Below are 15697 nucleotides of genomic sequence, written 5' to 3'. Positions count from 1 at the left end.
AGTAGTTCATGGTCCTGCCGCCGGTGAATCTTGTACATAAACCTCATTGTCAGATACGTAGGAAACTCGAACCCGGATGCTGCAGCCTGGGATGTCCAAGAACCAGACAGCGCCATGACCACGTGACGCTGCGCTGGTCAGAAGAACGCCGAGTACTCTTATATATTTTTTTCATAGCTTCCCCGTCACCCTCATTCCTCGGCGGCGTTCTCGCCATTCTTCCGTCTGTCAGCAATTCCGCGTTGCCAATGAAAAAGTGCCACTATTCCTTATTAGCACCTGGTGACAACCCAGACGACGTCGAGTCGCCTTCCGAGTGAATGTTGGAAGGAGGCTACGATGAAGGGGAGTCGCCGCTGACATCTGGTCTTACGAAATTGCATTCGGAGGAACAAATTGTCCTCAAATGGGATGAAATTACGCGTCATTTCACCCTTCGCCCCGAAAGGGATTGGAGTTTAATTTTGAGTCGAGGAGAGTGCTCTGCCGAGGCGGCGCGTCGCGTCCCGTCGCCGCCTTATGTGCGGCTCTCGGAGCACACGGAGTCGAGGAATTGCAACCATATTTTTTCAGGACGATTATTTTCCAATTTCAGAGAAGGCACGCTCAGCCCAAACATTTCCTGCGGTCCCACAGCCTTTTAATTTCACCTTCACCAAAACTCACCGACAATTTCACCCGAGACAAAGACCTTTTAATTTTATATAATATATAATACTCACCATTTGGCAATAATTAGGCGAAGGACGGGTCGAATAGCCTTGGGACAAGGGAAGCTTCTATATATAGGACTTCGAGAGGTCCCTGCTACCTGCCGCACGAGAACCTTTCCCTAGATATTAAAAGCCGGGTACTTCTACACGACTTATACAGAAAGCTTTACAAGTGGCGTCTACGCCGACCATAGGCCGACGTATGCATGGCTCTAGTTCGCAGAACGTGCGATCTAGCGAGGCCAATAAGCACGCGTGAGTGTATCTGCGCATTCACGAGCCTGTGTTAGTAGAGACTTATTTCAAAGGTATCAGGGAGCAACCCGGAATTACTTTAATGTGCCTGTAATAACATTGTCTGGTGGTCGTTGTTTAATTCATGGTAATTTTGTCATTATAAGAAGAAGCAAACGTATCTTTATTTATTTAAAACTTTTATTATCTCGGTTGGACCGGTCATTTCGCCCGCATTTAGATGAGTTTTTAATTTGGTGTGACGCGAGGTATTTGGTTTAACGAGCGCGCGGACCCCTCAGTTCTGCCACCCTATGAATAACATTAAACACGATTTCTGACGTAGTCATCATACACGCGCACACACTTTCATCCACATCACACGTCAAGCCCACCCTAAAGATTCAGTCACACAACGACAGTGTTCCAAGAAAAATAAACCCAATCGAGTTTCTCATCTAGGCAAATCGTGCATCGAGTGCGCGATTTCGACTTTTTACTTTCGTCACTTTTCCATTCAAGTAAAATTGGCCCGCGACTCGGCTCGAGGGTTCGATCAAAATTTTACGAAGCGTCAACACGAGGTGATTCAATAGAGTCAGCATGTACGTGGGTTGTAACTCACTTACTTAGGCTAGACGTAGGTCATGAGAGTTCGGTTGGGGGAGGACGTGGTGTATTGTTCGATGTCGCGTCGGCACTGACGCGGCACTATAACCGAGTAATACTCGTTGCGGAGCTAGATGCCTTAATAATAACTCAAACCTCCGAGACACCCTGTTCGTATCAATACGTGATTAATCATGATTAGAATAGCATTCATGATGAACAGTTTCCTGAACAACGCGACGCTGCAGTGACAGGTATACATCATCTGGCGTAACTCTGCAGCGGGCTTCGATTCAACTGATTTTCCTCTTGGCTTCGTGGATTCGTTCATTAGTGTTCTTTTAACGTGCTTCGGTTACTTTTTCATCTTTTTACCGAGTAAAGTTTTTAGCGAATAATAACAATAAATCGAGGTGTTATCTCTTTGAGAGAAAACAATGTATTTGTATCGATTCGGTAATGTGGATTGTTGTTATTCGATGAGTGTTTTAGCCAATTTCGATCGAATACAGGAATGCCATCTAAAGGTATCGTGAACGCATCGTGTCGGCTTATATGGCTTACGCAACATTCATTCAATCCCTGAATCCGAACTGATTCATTTTTATTCAAAAAGCAAAATATCGTTTACTGCCATTGGGCACGGATATATATAAATTTCGGTTGGTTTCATACAATTTACTAATGCTAATCAAAAGAACCTCGGTTCAAGAATTGGTCATCGTCCTGTTTAAATCAAGCTACGTATACGATATCCGGAATGTCTTTCATAAAAAAAGCATTTATCCAGTAATAAATCAATTCCACTGAGCTAAAATGACCAATTTCCAATTATCTTAACGAGGCTACGACGGATTAAGCGATCTGTCCCACTAAACTATACGAGATTTTTTGATCTCCACTTGTCAGCGCTTTGTTTTATCCTACCCTCGAAAATTGTTAGGGATACATCAATTCATAATTCATTTTTTCACAAGCTTACAGCCGCGACAGACTATATTATAAACGCAGATCTGTTCTCCCAGAGTTGCATAAAATCCATTTTCGATCAGTAATCGGTGCGACGTCAACTACTTTTAAAGTGCTGATCGTCCAGTTGAACTTTACTCCGGTTGTTATAATAAGCTTTTCAGGATGGGGCGATATCGAGCAAAAAGGGCGATCCGATAAGAATTTTGGACCGCGTCATCAACAAACAAGTGAACGGGTAACGGGATACACATTTGGTCGCCCATAGGAGATGACGGGATTGTTATTAGGCACCGGTCGAACCAGATTGTGAATCTGGTGGTTAAGTTCAAGGTGAACAATGTTTGTGCTGGTTCCTGGCCTCTTCAGCAAGGATCACGTCCCGGCCTCGATGCGTGGGCGTGTAGGTGCGGGGGTGATTTGCGCTCACTCAATAAATCAGTGATCAATCATGCCGGCTTATGGCCATTCTACGCTCCGTAGGATTACCTACGACATTATCACGTCCTTCTCCCTAAGCTAGCAACCTTCCTCGCACGCGCTTCCTGGCATCTTAGTATTTATAATTCATACCTATATGAGATGATCAATAATTGATGAGCAGGATTTCTTGCCTCTACAACTAGGATATTGGCCACATGCAGAACGGAGCTAACTAGTCGTTATGGGATAAGCTCTAAGACTTATCAGTATTGGTTTTTTTTTTCTTTGCAGTGACTTAGGGCTCCAGTTTTCCGATCAATGTTAGAAAATAATCCTGATGACGCATTAAAAAGGAAAAAGTTAACATGAATACACGAAAAAAATTTTTCTCAATTGTCCGATTGCGGTAATATAGGGTGTTCATGTGAAAATATTCGATAGATGAGATTTTCTAGAATCGATCTCATTATTATTGAAACCTCACTCGAGGTGGTGGTAATTTTTTGTGATCCATCAGTGGAATATTTCAGAATTCTGTATCAGACTAATGTTCGATATCAAAAAGTTTCTGTGCTAAGAATACATTATGTTATGGTAATAAAAATAAGGAACATTTTTTACTTGAATTCCTGTGTCGTTCGTTAAAATAGTTGTTATATTTTTCATTTTCAATCTACGTTTCGTTGCAGACGCTTACATCATATCAAAGATCAATAAAATTAAAAGCTAATGGACGTTTCACAGAAAACTTTGAAGTTGATGAATTCTTTAAAATTTTGAGTATCAGTTAACGCATATAGCATGCCGATGCGTTTCACTTATTAGTTATAGCTATGTACATAACGTAGGCGGAAATATGATGTAAATGCCATCGAACCGATCATGCATTCAGAGGTAACTGCCCCCTATGCCAGTCGCAGAAGGGATACTCGAAGACAACTTCATATCAATCTAACCCTGGCGTTAAGTTTTCTATCGGAGTGACTCGATTGGCGACATCGGCGGGTCTTCCGCCAATTTATTCAAATCCCGTTGACGGATGGAAGGATTACCCGGGAATCATACCCATCCCCTTTCTGTTCCTCTTCCTCTTCCTCTTCTCCTCATCGCGTATTGGTATAACTCCAACCTCCATCCATATCACCACCCACTCCAAAGAAACCATATTACTTATACCTGATTCCCTCGCGCTTAGGCCGTACGTTGGCTTATTCAAATTTAGAGATTATTATCCGATGCTTCGGTTCGATCAACGGATCCTACCCACGATTTCATCCTTTTTCACTATTCCAGAGGTTTAGTCGAGATTTAAACTACTCGGAACTCGTGACGAAGCAATTGAAACTTAAGCTCCATACTTTTAAATTATCAATTTTCATCTTACCCCAAGATCTATCGATTTAACACTGACATATGCTCAGCATTCCAACAGATAAATCCTTTATCTTGCTCTCCTCTTTCTCTCACACAAGAATCGTCAAGTTTCATTAAACACATTGCCCTTTCCGTCAATACTTTTTAAACCTCGAGTCCCTACTATCGGGAAACTTCATTCGCGATTCTATAAAAGTATCATGTGCACCAAAGCACGTATACTCAGGGTGCTTTAATTACGAAGCGAAGTACATCGCTCTCGCTAATTATGAAATGTAGAGTGCACCCTCTTCTATGAAGAAATACTTACAGCAATCCACATTTTCATACTATCAACGTGTACTTCATTTCTATTCACATAATTCCAGGTGATATTTGGTCCGCAGCTAGCATTCCTAGAAATCTGTGGCTGATAATAAGAGAGGTCAATTTTTTCCACACGCTACTGCATTCCATGCCACTGCCACAAAGTCGGCACTGAACCGAGCAATGCGAGCAGTCGAGAAAAGTGAGGCAGGTCGGAGCTGCAAGCAGACGACGTTCCTGGTCGAGTCGACGTTTAATTACGTAACCACTGGGCCCAGGGACCATTTACTCAAAATAATGACCCAAAATGGGTTCCGGGCGTGTTATTATTTTCGTATTTGGTGCTTCGCTCCCCGTGGGTCACAACGCTGGTTATTTTCATCCGTATCAACCTTCTGTAATTTCAGCGGATGCTCCCTCCTCGCTAGCTTTTACCACATTTTCTGTTCTTTTCTTTTCAACTTAAAACCGAACTATGCAGAGAATCCAATGGCAAAATACTCTATTTCAATTTAGACAATTCACTGAAATTAACTTGCATTTCTCCATCTACTACACTGATCTGACAAATGAGAATGATGTAAGCACTGTCAAACTATTTTGTATGCAAATGCAAAAAATTCAGTCAAAGTGTGCATTAGGTAAAACTTCCATTCATTTTGAGCATCGGATTTAGTTGTTGACAATAGCTGATAATTGTACAATTTGAATTCCTCTAATATCCAACATCGAACCTATTCTTACATACTCAATTACAAGTGCATCTTATCCGTGTCATTTATTGTGATGGTACACAATCTGCCGTTTCAGCACTCAGCGAGAAATTTGTAACCACACAAGTTCGACTAAATTTTACTTCAGCCAGCAATTAAAGACCAAAGGAGCCGAGCTTGAAAAGGTATATTGCAGGTCACGAACCCGAATATTACGACCACATAGTAAAGAAGTTATAATGGTCGAATTTATGGTCAGAAATAGGGATATCGCCTACCCGTTATCCCAAACAATTCTCGAGGACTTTCTAAACTGCCCGAAATTTCCCACGATTTTAAAATACACACACATATGTATACATATCGAGAATAACATATTCCATTGGGAATTAACATGTGTCCTTTAATGATTCTGAAACATGTTCATGAAAATAAGTGAGAAAATTAGTATGTCGATGATGTAATATCACAACTTGATTAGCAAAAACTGAGCGTGATTTCTTGTCATCTTTCAATTAGATTTTAATATATCTTGTCAATCAAAATTGGGATAACTCTAACGAAATATCCTAATCCAGGATCAAAACTCATGCACGCGTAACTGACGAAACTACGTCGATGACTATAGACCTGCACTGTGAACTTCATTCGGTCAGATCCAAAGGATGTTCTTTGAGTTGTCCCTTGAAAAGCGAGCAACTGTTCCTGAAATCTCAGGAAAGTTTAGCTCGAACTACGTACATTCTCTTATATTAATGATTGGGACTTCCTGCCTTATCCGAGATAACCGCGGACCCTCAGCTTAACTTCTTCAGTCATGGATATGCGCGCTGGCAAAAGCGGGTGTGGAGTTGAGGCAACGAAAGATTTTTACGGGGCAACAGTAAATGTTAATCCTGCAACTCGTAATCCAGCAGAAGCTGGCAATGGGAATCTCCGACTTTAACTGTAATTATAGGGATCACTTAATGGCTTCTCCCTCCCGTTCGTCTGGATCCCTTGGTATCCTCTCCTTGCAGGAGAGCACCGAATACCTTAAGCCTCCCAAATAAGGCTGAACACACCTATTAGCCGGTCTAGCTTTGCTCCGCAACTATTCATTTGAATACGCTACGCTTTACGACCGCAAAAACCCGTCCACAAATTTCTAAATCCAACCCTCTCAGTATATCCAGTGAACGCGCACTTTCCCACCCTCTGCTTCCTTCCTTTTTGGCAGCGCTTTCACCGCTTTTCCGGTGCTCGTCATTTTTCAACTCTCTGCAGCTGTCTGCTTCAAGGATCTCTGTATTTCAGATGTTTTGACTATAATTTTACGCTTCATTGAAGCTTTTCCGTCGATAAGTATATACTGCACTTGATAAGATTGGATGAATCTTTCCACTAAATGCCTTTCATTCTTTAAACTTCAATATCCTTTTACTTTTATCTTGATGCTATTTTCCTTTACGGAAGATTAGAAATGCAGAAAACAACACTTCGGAGCTAGCTGATCCTGGGAGTGTATACTCTACGAGATACTTATTTGCTAAAGAACCGTAGGTTTATGATCGTACGAGCTAGACGCGCGGCCGCGCATAGCTAACTGTAAACAGAGCTGATTTTCCTTTGCATCTCAATAAACCAATAAGAGAGGACTAGCTGTATAGCTGTACAGAACAAAACCAGAAAAGTCACGCTTCGGCGATCCTCCGCAATTGCCCTTCAATACGCACGTCAATGCCTGACTGGGCTGGAATTATGCACCGTTGAGATGTGGCTTGCGTTTCCATCATTTTTGTCCGTTGCTATTAGATCGTAGAGCACCGTTTTCAATATCTTCCAGCCACAAAGGAATAGAACAGTTTTCTGTCCATTATTTATCGTGGTGGTCATGATGTCCATTTAAACTGTGACCGGCAGAATGATTGAAAATTGTTCCAAATACCCAAGTAATATCCATTATAAAGTACGGTGTGCATGTGGTAACGATCAAGAAGTCAAGTCACCGGTACTAATGGAATTTCAAATTTCATTAACTGCCGGTTGAAGTTAGGCCGGAAGATGAGAACGAAAAATCTGGGCTGCAGGTGGCTCTACATATTCCAGTATACTGTAGAATACATCGCATAATAGGTAACGCTAGGATAAACAAGAGACAAAAAGCTGCTCTAAAGTGTCAAGAGCAGTCTACCCCGGCGAGTGACACGAGGTACTGCAGGTTTCTGTTTTCACATATAAGCCGCGCATAAAATACTTGCCATGCTAGAACGTACAGGGGCGATGCACGTTTGAACAGACAAAATTTCATCATGAAGCCATCATTCTGACGCGATAAAACTGTTCAAAATTGGATAAAAACTGAAGGAGAAATAACGCCTATATTTTTCACATAAATTACTCATAGCTGAAACCACACCCAGTGAAACAACCACGTGCACCGAACAAATGACAGCTTCCACAGACCTTGGCTTGCAAAATAGTTGATAATGGTTGCAGAATGACCTGGTTGAAGGTGACTCAATGCTGACCGTTAAGACGTGAATGTTCAGATGCGTATAATGGATATAATGAAAATGTAACGATGATTCAAGGTACATTTTTTTCACCAACCTTGTGGAGGCCAGAAGCCCAGCGACTATTAAGAGTTTCCACGGGCGTGAAGGGGGGACACTGGGCTGACTCGGAGGAGGCGGCAGACCGGGACGGATGCGGATGGCTGCCCATGTCTGCAAATACATCGAGCAGTAAGAGTCAGAAGCTTGAAAAGCCAGGACATCCAGGATAGCTGCTTGCTTGCAGCAGAAAGGTTGCACTCCAGCAGCTTGAGGCTCGGTGGAAAAGGGTACGCTGAACCGGTAATACTGTTATTATTTGCAATATCAGTATCCGCTTTGGCCAGGTAAGCATGTACCGGCATACCTGCATCCAGTATCTTCGCCTATACGTGCCTATCTCGAAGTCTCGGCTCACTATCGGCGTTGTGCGGGCTGTGCGACCTGGGTGTGTTATTTAGAGCACTCTACCAGAGATTCCCATTGCATCGCATGAATCCTTGCTACCGTAGCAAATGAACAGGTCAAGCATTACTTTAGTCAAGACGTACCTTGTTTTGGAAATACATTATTCTTATCCCTGTGATGGTAATCAAATGTACATCTAATTATACTTAATAGATACTTGTGATCATGTATGGAGAGAACTATCAGCCATGGAAATGAGTTATACTTTGAAATAAAATATTAATTGCAAGTTGACTTGTTTTCGTTTGCGTTTCATCTTACCTGTCCAAATAATTATAGAACTTCATGTATGTGAAACATGAATATAAGACTAGGCGAAGATCTTTTTAAGAAGGCTATGCTTTGTTCGGCACACTACTATATGTTTGAAAAGTTGCACTCATCACCTAAGAGTTCCTTCAGCTTAAGGTTCGGTTGAAGTGATGCTCAAATCTTCATCTGAGCACTTTAGATTCTGAGGGCGTGGCATCGACTGAATGTACTTGCTTGCTCGTCGCATCAAGGTACCGGTTCGCGCGAAGCTCGCTTCGAATTCTATCAAGAATTTTTTGTGTCATATCCTACCGGTTCATAATTGCACGAGATTCCCACAGCCACTGAGTCAGATAATCTGCATGCATGCAATGGAGAAAGGATTTATTTTGAACGGATTTTCTTTGCTCCCAGTTCTGAAATGGAAAAAAAAGAAATGATCCCACTTACGTATGCTGCAGTTGTAAAATAAAATTGTTCCTGACTTTACGAGCCACCGCTCTTTCTCGACTTACCCTGCATCATTTAATAATTGAAGCGATAGGGCGGCGAGAAATCGGCGTCTATGCAAATGAAATGAGTGCATCAACCCAGGCTTGGTGTCTGAGGCAGGCGTTGCGCGCAAGTGTGGAGGTGTAAGGAGACACCTTACGATCTTATCAACGCTCCCGACGTGACGTCCCGCACCGGGAGGTAATTTGTTTCGTTGTCTGGTCCTCGGAATACCGAGATAGTGACAAGGAAAGTGAAACTTCAACGGTGGTACACACGCACCTTTCGCCCATCCGTAATATGCTCGAAAGCTGATATTTTCTGGAATATTTTTCCTTCCGTGACTGCGGAGTAAATTGTCGCATCAAATAACGTTAGAAAAATCCTTGTCATCGTTGATAATTGGTAATTTGTCTTTTCAGGAGTTCGCTTTTTCGAATATAACAATATTTCTATTTGCTCAATTTGTCGCACTGGTAACCAAAGGTCGGAAACACCTGGTCCAGCTGGTAAAAGTTCCGTTTCAAACTGGCAACCATTCCTGCGCATGTTTAGACTGTTAGCTCACAAATTTTGAGAAATCTTGATCGCTTACCTGCATGCTGACCGAGGTTTCATGTTCAGCTAGCGATACGGCAGGAAAGATACTCGTAGCCGAAATATTCTAATAGTAAAATTTTCTAAATATTTCCACTGTGTTGACTCGGTTCTCGAGAGTAGCCGATGCGTATCGGTTTGCCTGAACTATAGTTAATGACCGTGTCTACAAATCCTTCAATGACGCATATCAAAAATATTTGCACCGGTTTTTCAATGTTGGTTTTCAACGATGCGATGCACCAAAACTTTGTCCCACTGTTCAAGGTTTAATGACAGTGGGCTAATATTTATTTTATCCACCGTGACGGGCAATCGTCCGTGAAATAACATTTGACGGTTATAAGTGTATAGGAAACAGTGATCGCTCTGCATCGCTGCCAAAAACAATAAACTGCTTCGGACGTTATAGCACAGCTTCTCTTAAAACCCCGTTGCCTGTCGGTCACAGAGCAAACGTGTGAGCCCATTCAGCCCACACAACGTACCTATGACTATAATTGAAAGCTGTATACAATTATGTCATACGCGTTGCACATTCGCAATACCGACGTGGAAAGATACGTCATATACATGAAGCATCGCTGCGTCGAGAACAAAAACAGGGTGCGATTAATTTTAACTACGAATCGCCACTTGATTATTGTTCACCAGAAAGACATCGCTTGGTCTATTCCATTCATTGTTTAGAGACGTTCATTATCTGGCAAGAGGGGATCAATAATCCACCGGTGGGTCGCGGGTACATAAACCTGCAAGTGACCTTTTACCCATCTGTAATTCACTTTCGAGTTGACACTTGAACGACGCAAATAGCATCATGTCATGAGTTACGATTGGATAATGGGCCCATATGCAAGTGTAAGTTACAAACACATGATAACATCGCTACATAACTCTCCTTTTTACTCCAACCGATCGAAGTTTGACAATCTCTCATCAATTACGGTCTAATGAAAAAACGATACCATTAATTTGTTTCATCGACGAATTTCAAGCTAATTGCTTTTATTGAGTGAAAGATATTTCATATTAAGTGGCACCCTGCCAGTTATAAGTAGAATAAACTTCACAGAGGCAAAAATAACGAATGGAAAGATACACGAACGTCGATGCCACTGCCGCGATAGGACAATAAAGACGAGGCAAGGCTTCTGTCGGATTTACTGTACTCGGTCGAAATTTGACACGCTCAATTTACCGAGCGAATAAATAGCCCTAATTCTTTGACATTGACAACCAGCGCAGGCTGAATTTAACGCGTTGAAGGTACGAAATGCTGTAATTAAGGAAATTGCTTGATTAATCCAGGCGTGTCGTCGTAGCAAGTTACCCCAGATAGCGAGGGGTGCTGTGTGGCAGCAAACTGGGATATCAATTCGCAAATTTACATGCAGTTGGCGCGCTAACCTGTACCTACTGTAAAAACCCCGTAAATATCAAATTGCGTCTATAACCCTGGCACATGATACCCGCGGAGCGATGTTGCACGACGATATCTCTTGAGGGTGGATCAGTTTTCAAGGGTGGGCCCCGGCCACGTACACCATCCGTACCTTCGCACAAGCTAGACATTATTGTCGGGGCAAGAGGCTTATCGAGCACCCTAAATCGCGTAACTTTGATTTTGCACACTCACGCATCTACCCACCTGTCTGAGTACTACCGCAGGGCGAAAGTTGAACTTCTATTATGAATTAATGAAATTCCCGTCTGATAAACCGAACTAGATTCGTTTTCCACCTAGGAACTGTGATGCCTGGATTTAGAGGATGCACAGGCAAGCACGCTGTGCGTACACACTGTAGTATAACCGACGCTAATGTGTTTATACATACTGAGGTAGTACGGGGATCACAGAGGGAATGGGAGAGTGCGGCGCTTCGAGGCACAGAGCGGGGGTGAGCCTTCTGTTTATTTTGATGGGCCGCAAAATGCGCGAGGGTGTGCCTGTGTGGAATACGACACAAAGGGCACCGCTGCTCTGCTAATTAATGAACTATCATGCCATCCAGTCGGCTTCCCTGTGCGACACGAAAACCCCATTCGTTTATTACTTGAGGCTTCAGGCCAGGACCGACAATGACTTCGTGGTGTAACATCAAAACGTTCGAAGAATCGAGAGAACGAGCTTTCTCGGGGAACATCCGTTGAAGGAAGGTTACATTTATATAATGGGAGAATCGCTGTAGACGTGTGGAAGGGCCCCTCCTCGAACTTACAAGCTCGTAAAAATCGAGTATAAAACACAAAGCGGCATCTCCGATGGATTGCCCAGCAGAGATTTCTCAACTGCATCTTTTCTAACATTCTTCGTCCTTGGCGTAGGCTTTAGAGCGGTCCATTACATTGCTTAGTTTTCGGTAGGAATTGCACCATTCGTGTAACTTACCTCAAATGATCGAATATCGATTTTTCCGAAACCTAGGTCAATTCGGAAACAATGTTGAACTAGAACAGCATATGAATGATAACGTTGGAATTGCCACTGCTTTGAGAATGCTGATTGAGTACTGTGGCCACGGGCAATGCTGTTTTTCGGGTGAAAGCCGTGTACGTTCAATTGTTTTGGTAAACGCGAGTGAGTCGAATGTCAACAGTTACTGATCGTGAGAGTTACGACCAGTGGCAGAATCGTGGAAATTTATTGATGTTCCATGCTGACTGCTTGAATATACGTAAATTTCATACAAAAGCGCGAAATGCCTGCGGTAACAGGTTTTAAAAGGCGATTGAGTAGTCACGCAAACCGTTGAGATTCGTATAAATTTTCTTACACGTTTAGAGTTTCAATTTCGAACAATCTACAATCGTATATTCTACACGCCACGTTCGTAAGGTTGCAGATAGAAGACGAAAAGTCTTCAGCTCGGGCTCAAGGGCGTCTATTAGGCAAGAATATACCCAACTCACAGCCATCACGCGATCTCTTTTCTATTCTTGGCTCGTTTTTCTCTCCGTTCTTCCTGCCTCAACGTTTTGCGCGCCATCCATCTTTCGATGTCCCACTGAAATCGCATAGAATTGTGGGATATTTCTGAACAACCCGATCCATCCCTTTCGGCGGGTTCGTGATATCGCGTCAATGATCCCAATTCTCGATCCAGCTATCGCGGAATGCAGCCTGACAGAATTTATCACGCGTTGAAAATTCAGCGCATGTTCGCCTGAAAGCGAGAGAAAAAAGGTCTGACCCAGTTGAAATCCCCAGAAAACAAATCAAACGCTAAATCTCGACGTATTTGCGTAAAAGATATGCGGCGGTTTTGGCAAAAAAGACGTAGCGGGCCGCCGCTAAGTTTGTCTCCGCGATAATCATCTTTCGCTTTAGGTACTTCAACCTCACGAGTGCAAAGTGTATAATTTTCCGCGATTAGTTACGATTCAGAATTATGCGTGAACGTCGAGTTGAGTAAACAGGAATTCACGCGTCCTCCGGTGAACCTCAGCTGCAACTGTGCGAAAACTATTTCGCAAGTGGAAGACGCATGCTGCAGTGCTCTCAGTGCATTCGGCTCGTCCCTGGGCTCCGCATTTAATTACTTTAATTGTTCACCGAGACGAAGGGGATACTTCGGAGATACGCAGGTAATTGGCGACGTGGTACGTAACAACCGGTTGTCGTCCCGGTCAGCAACCAACTGGGCTCGTTAATTGCCGAGTGCGAGCGTCGCCAGGTAGATCTCAAGAGTCGCGCACGAGCTGCGTACAAGCTACGTGTCAATGCTCGTTTGGCCGGGGAAATTATTTTCTTTTCATTATTTTACCTCGCCCTCGATCACCCACCTTCGCGGTGCTCGACGTTCCTTCGCTTCGCGTAGCTCGTCAGCTCCGCACGTATCACGCTCTACAAATCACACGAGTACTCCGTTTAGCTTAATTCCTACAGCCCGTGCAGGAGCACTCACGAGAAAAATATGTGTACTTAACTGCGGGTACGCGTTGAAAACTTTCAGGTACTTCCTTGTTCATTCTTGTAGTATACGTCGACCAGCTTGTGGTTGGATTTTTGCTGCGGCTCTGTTTTAGTCCTGCCGGTACAGCGCAGTTCGTTATCCGTTTGAATTTTGAAAAGATAGCCAAAGCTGGCAGCTTGGGGGTTATCGAGAAATACCGGATCCACCTCGTTAGGTGGCTCAAAGAGTATTCAAAAATTTACGAGTAGTGACGGGCTTAATGAGTAAGCCGCCGCCCGCACCGTACAGAGACACAATCAGCTGCAGAGCTGCTCTCCTGTGTTTTGTTAAAAATCTCGTTCTCTTTGAGAGCAGCGAACGTGGGACAAGCTTGTTACGCGAATTCGTCGAATTCGATTCAACCGTTGATAGGGTATCGCGATCCACACACAATCAACGCTCCATACATCATGCCCCTACAACTACTCTAGGAATGAATTGATCTGAATCTTGAATTGAGTAATACCTACTCAATTTTCTAACGTAAGCTCTCTTACGGACATGTATGAATTCAATCTTCATTCATCAAGCAAATACCAAAAGAACAACGATGATTGTCACTCTGCAATCGTCCATAGGCGTCAACGAGGGTGTACGTCCGTGCCCTTTACCGTAGAATAAGGGTTAGGAAACTATCCCCAAACTGTCTCTAGGTACACGGACCCTGTAGCTGTTACACGTAACAGCGCAGTGACTGCATAACGGAGATAATTATTGTTAGCACGTAATTGCCGTGGCCTAGGCAAGGTGACGAGTTTTCTAGCAGAGCAGTAGACACATAGAGGATGCACTGTGTCAACAGGGGCGCACCCACTGCAATATTATTGTGTAAACATGCTCTGCTTTTAATGGCCCTTAACTCCTAATGGATGGATGGGGTCCTGCCCGTGTCTCTGGCCTCTATTCTCCTCTCCTCTCCGTCCCTTTCTGTTACGTTCTTCTTCGGTTGTTCTCGGACCCTCAGCCAGGGTCCTCCTCACAATCCTCGTTTGGGGACTTTAAAGGATTGCGCATCTTTAACCAGGTTTCACGGCGGTGAAGTAGAAATGCTTAATGAGTGAACTCGGGTTGATTTAGGGCTCCGTATTTTCGGAATTATTTGTCAGCTGGAGGAACAGAAGTTGAAGCCAGACGGCTGTGTCGCGGAGTGTGCAGGCGCAGGGGAGGCGCCTCGACCGGATGTTTCGCATTCGTTGTTGGTAATACTGTAGGCTAGAGGGCACGTTCGTGTGTTTCATCCAAAGCCCCGGCACGCTGCCATCTCGACGACGCTCGCATTCGGCGACCTTAAAAAGGGGCAGGGGCGAGTGTGGCTTTGCTTTGTCTGGATCCTCACCCTCTTTACGCTAGGCTTCCGCCCTTCCACTCACCCACAAAGTTTCGGCAATCTGCCCATACCCGAGCTGGGAGAGTAATTGAATCTCATGAAAATAGCAGGAATATTTCCTGAGCTATTTCGACTAAATGACAATGAAAACTCAAATCAAATTACAAAACTGTTACGGCTTATTTCCAGTTCTCATTACGATAACGAAGCCATATGATCCCGAATAAAATGTTCTTTCCGGGAATTTTAAAACCAAATCCTTGCCAGCTTCAGTCTTGAAAAGCCATAATTAGCGGTCTGAACTATTGAAGCATCTCAGCTTTTCAACATAATTTTTTCGTGCTATTTTTCCAGGCATTCTCACGCTTTTCGAAAACACCCACCTATATATTCGAGTCATCGAGGTCTCGTCTGCTATTATAGACTCCACATAGTTCTGACAAGTGTTTATTATGTGGGTTTTTCGTTACGCAAATGGGTGTATAAGGTAAAAGTATATTGTGAAGTAGACGAGGTATGTATAGAAGTCGACTACGCGATGCTTGCTTTGGGTGATTCAAAGCCGCGTCATCTCGTTAAGACACGTATACTTAGTATCAACCCAGAATTTGGTGAAGCCATGAAAATTACTCAGGATTAAAAGGGGCTATCAAAGTTTAGGGAACGCCTGGCTCTTTCGAAAGTTCCATTAATCGTTGTACACAATTTCAGATAACATTGTGCCCAGAAA

The sequence above is a fragment of the Diprion similis genome, chromosome 8 (genome assembly GCF_021155765.1).
Source record: "Diprion similis isolate iyDipSimi1 chromosome 8, iyDipSimi1.1, whole genome shotgun sequence".
NCBI classification, from domain to species: Eukaryota; Metazoa; Arthropoda; class Insecta; order Hymenoptera; family Diprionidae; genus Diprion; species Diprion similis.
This window is presented reverse-complemented; position numbering follows the sequence as displayed.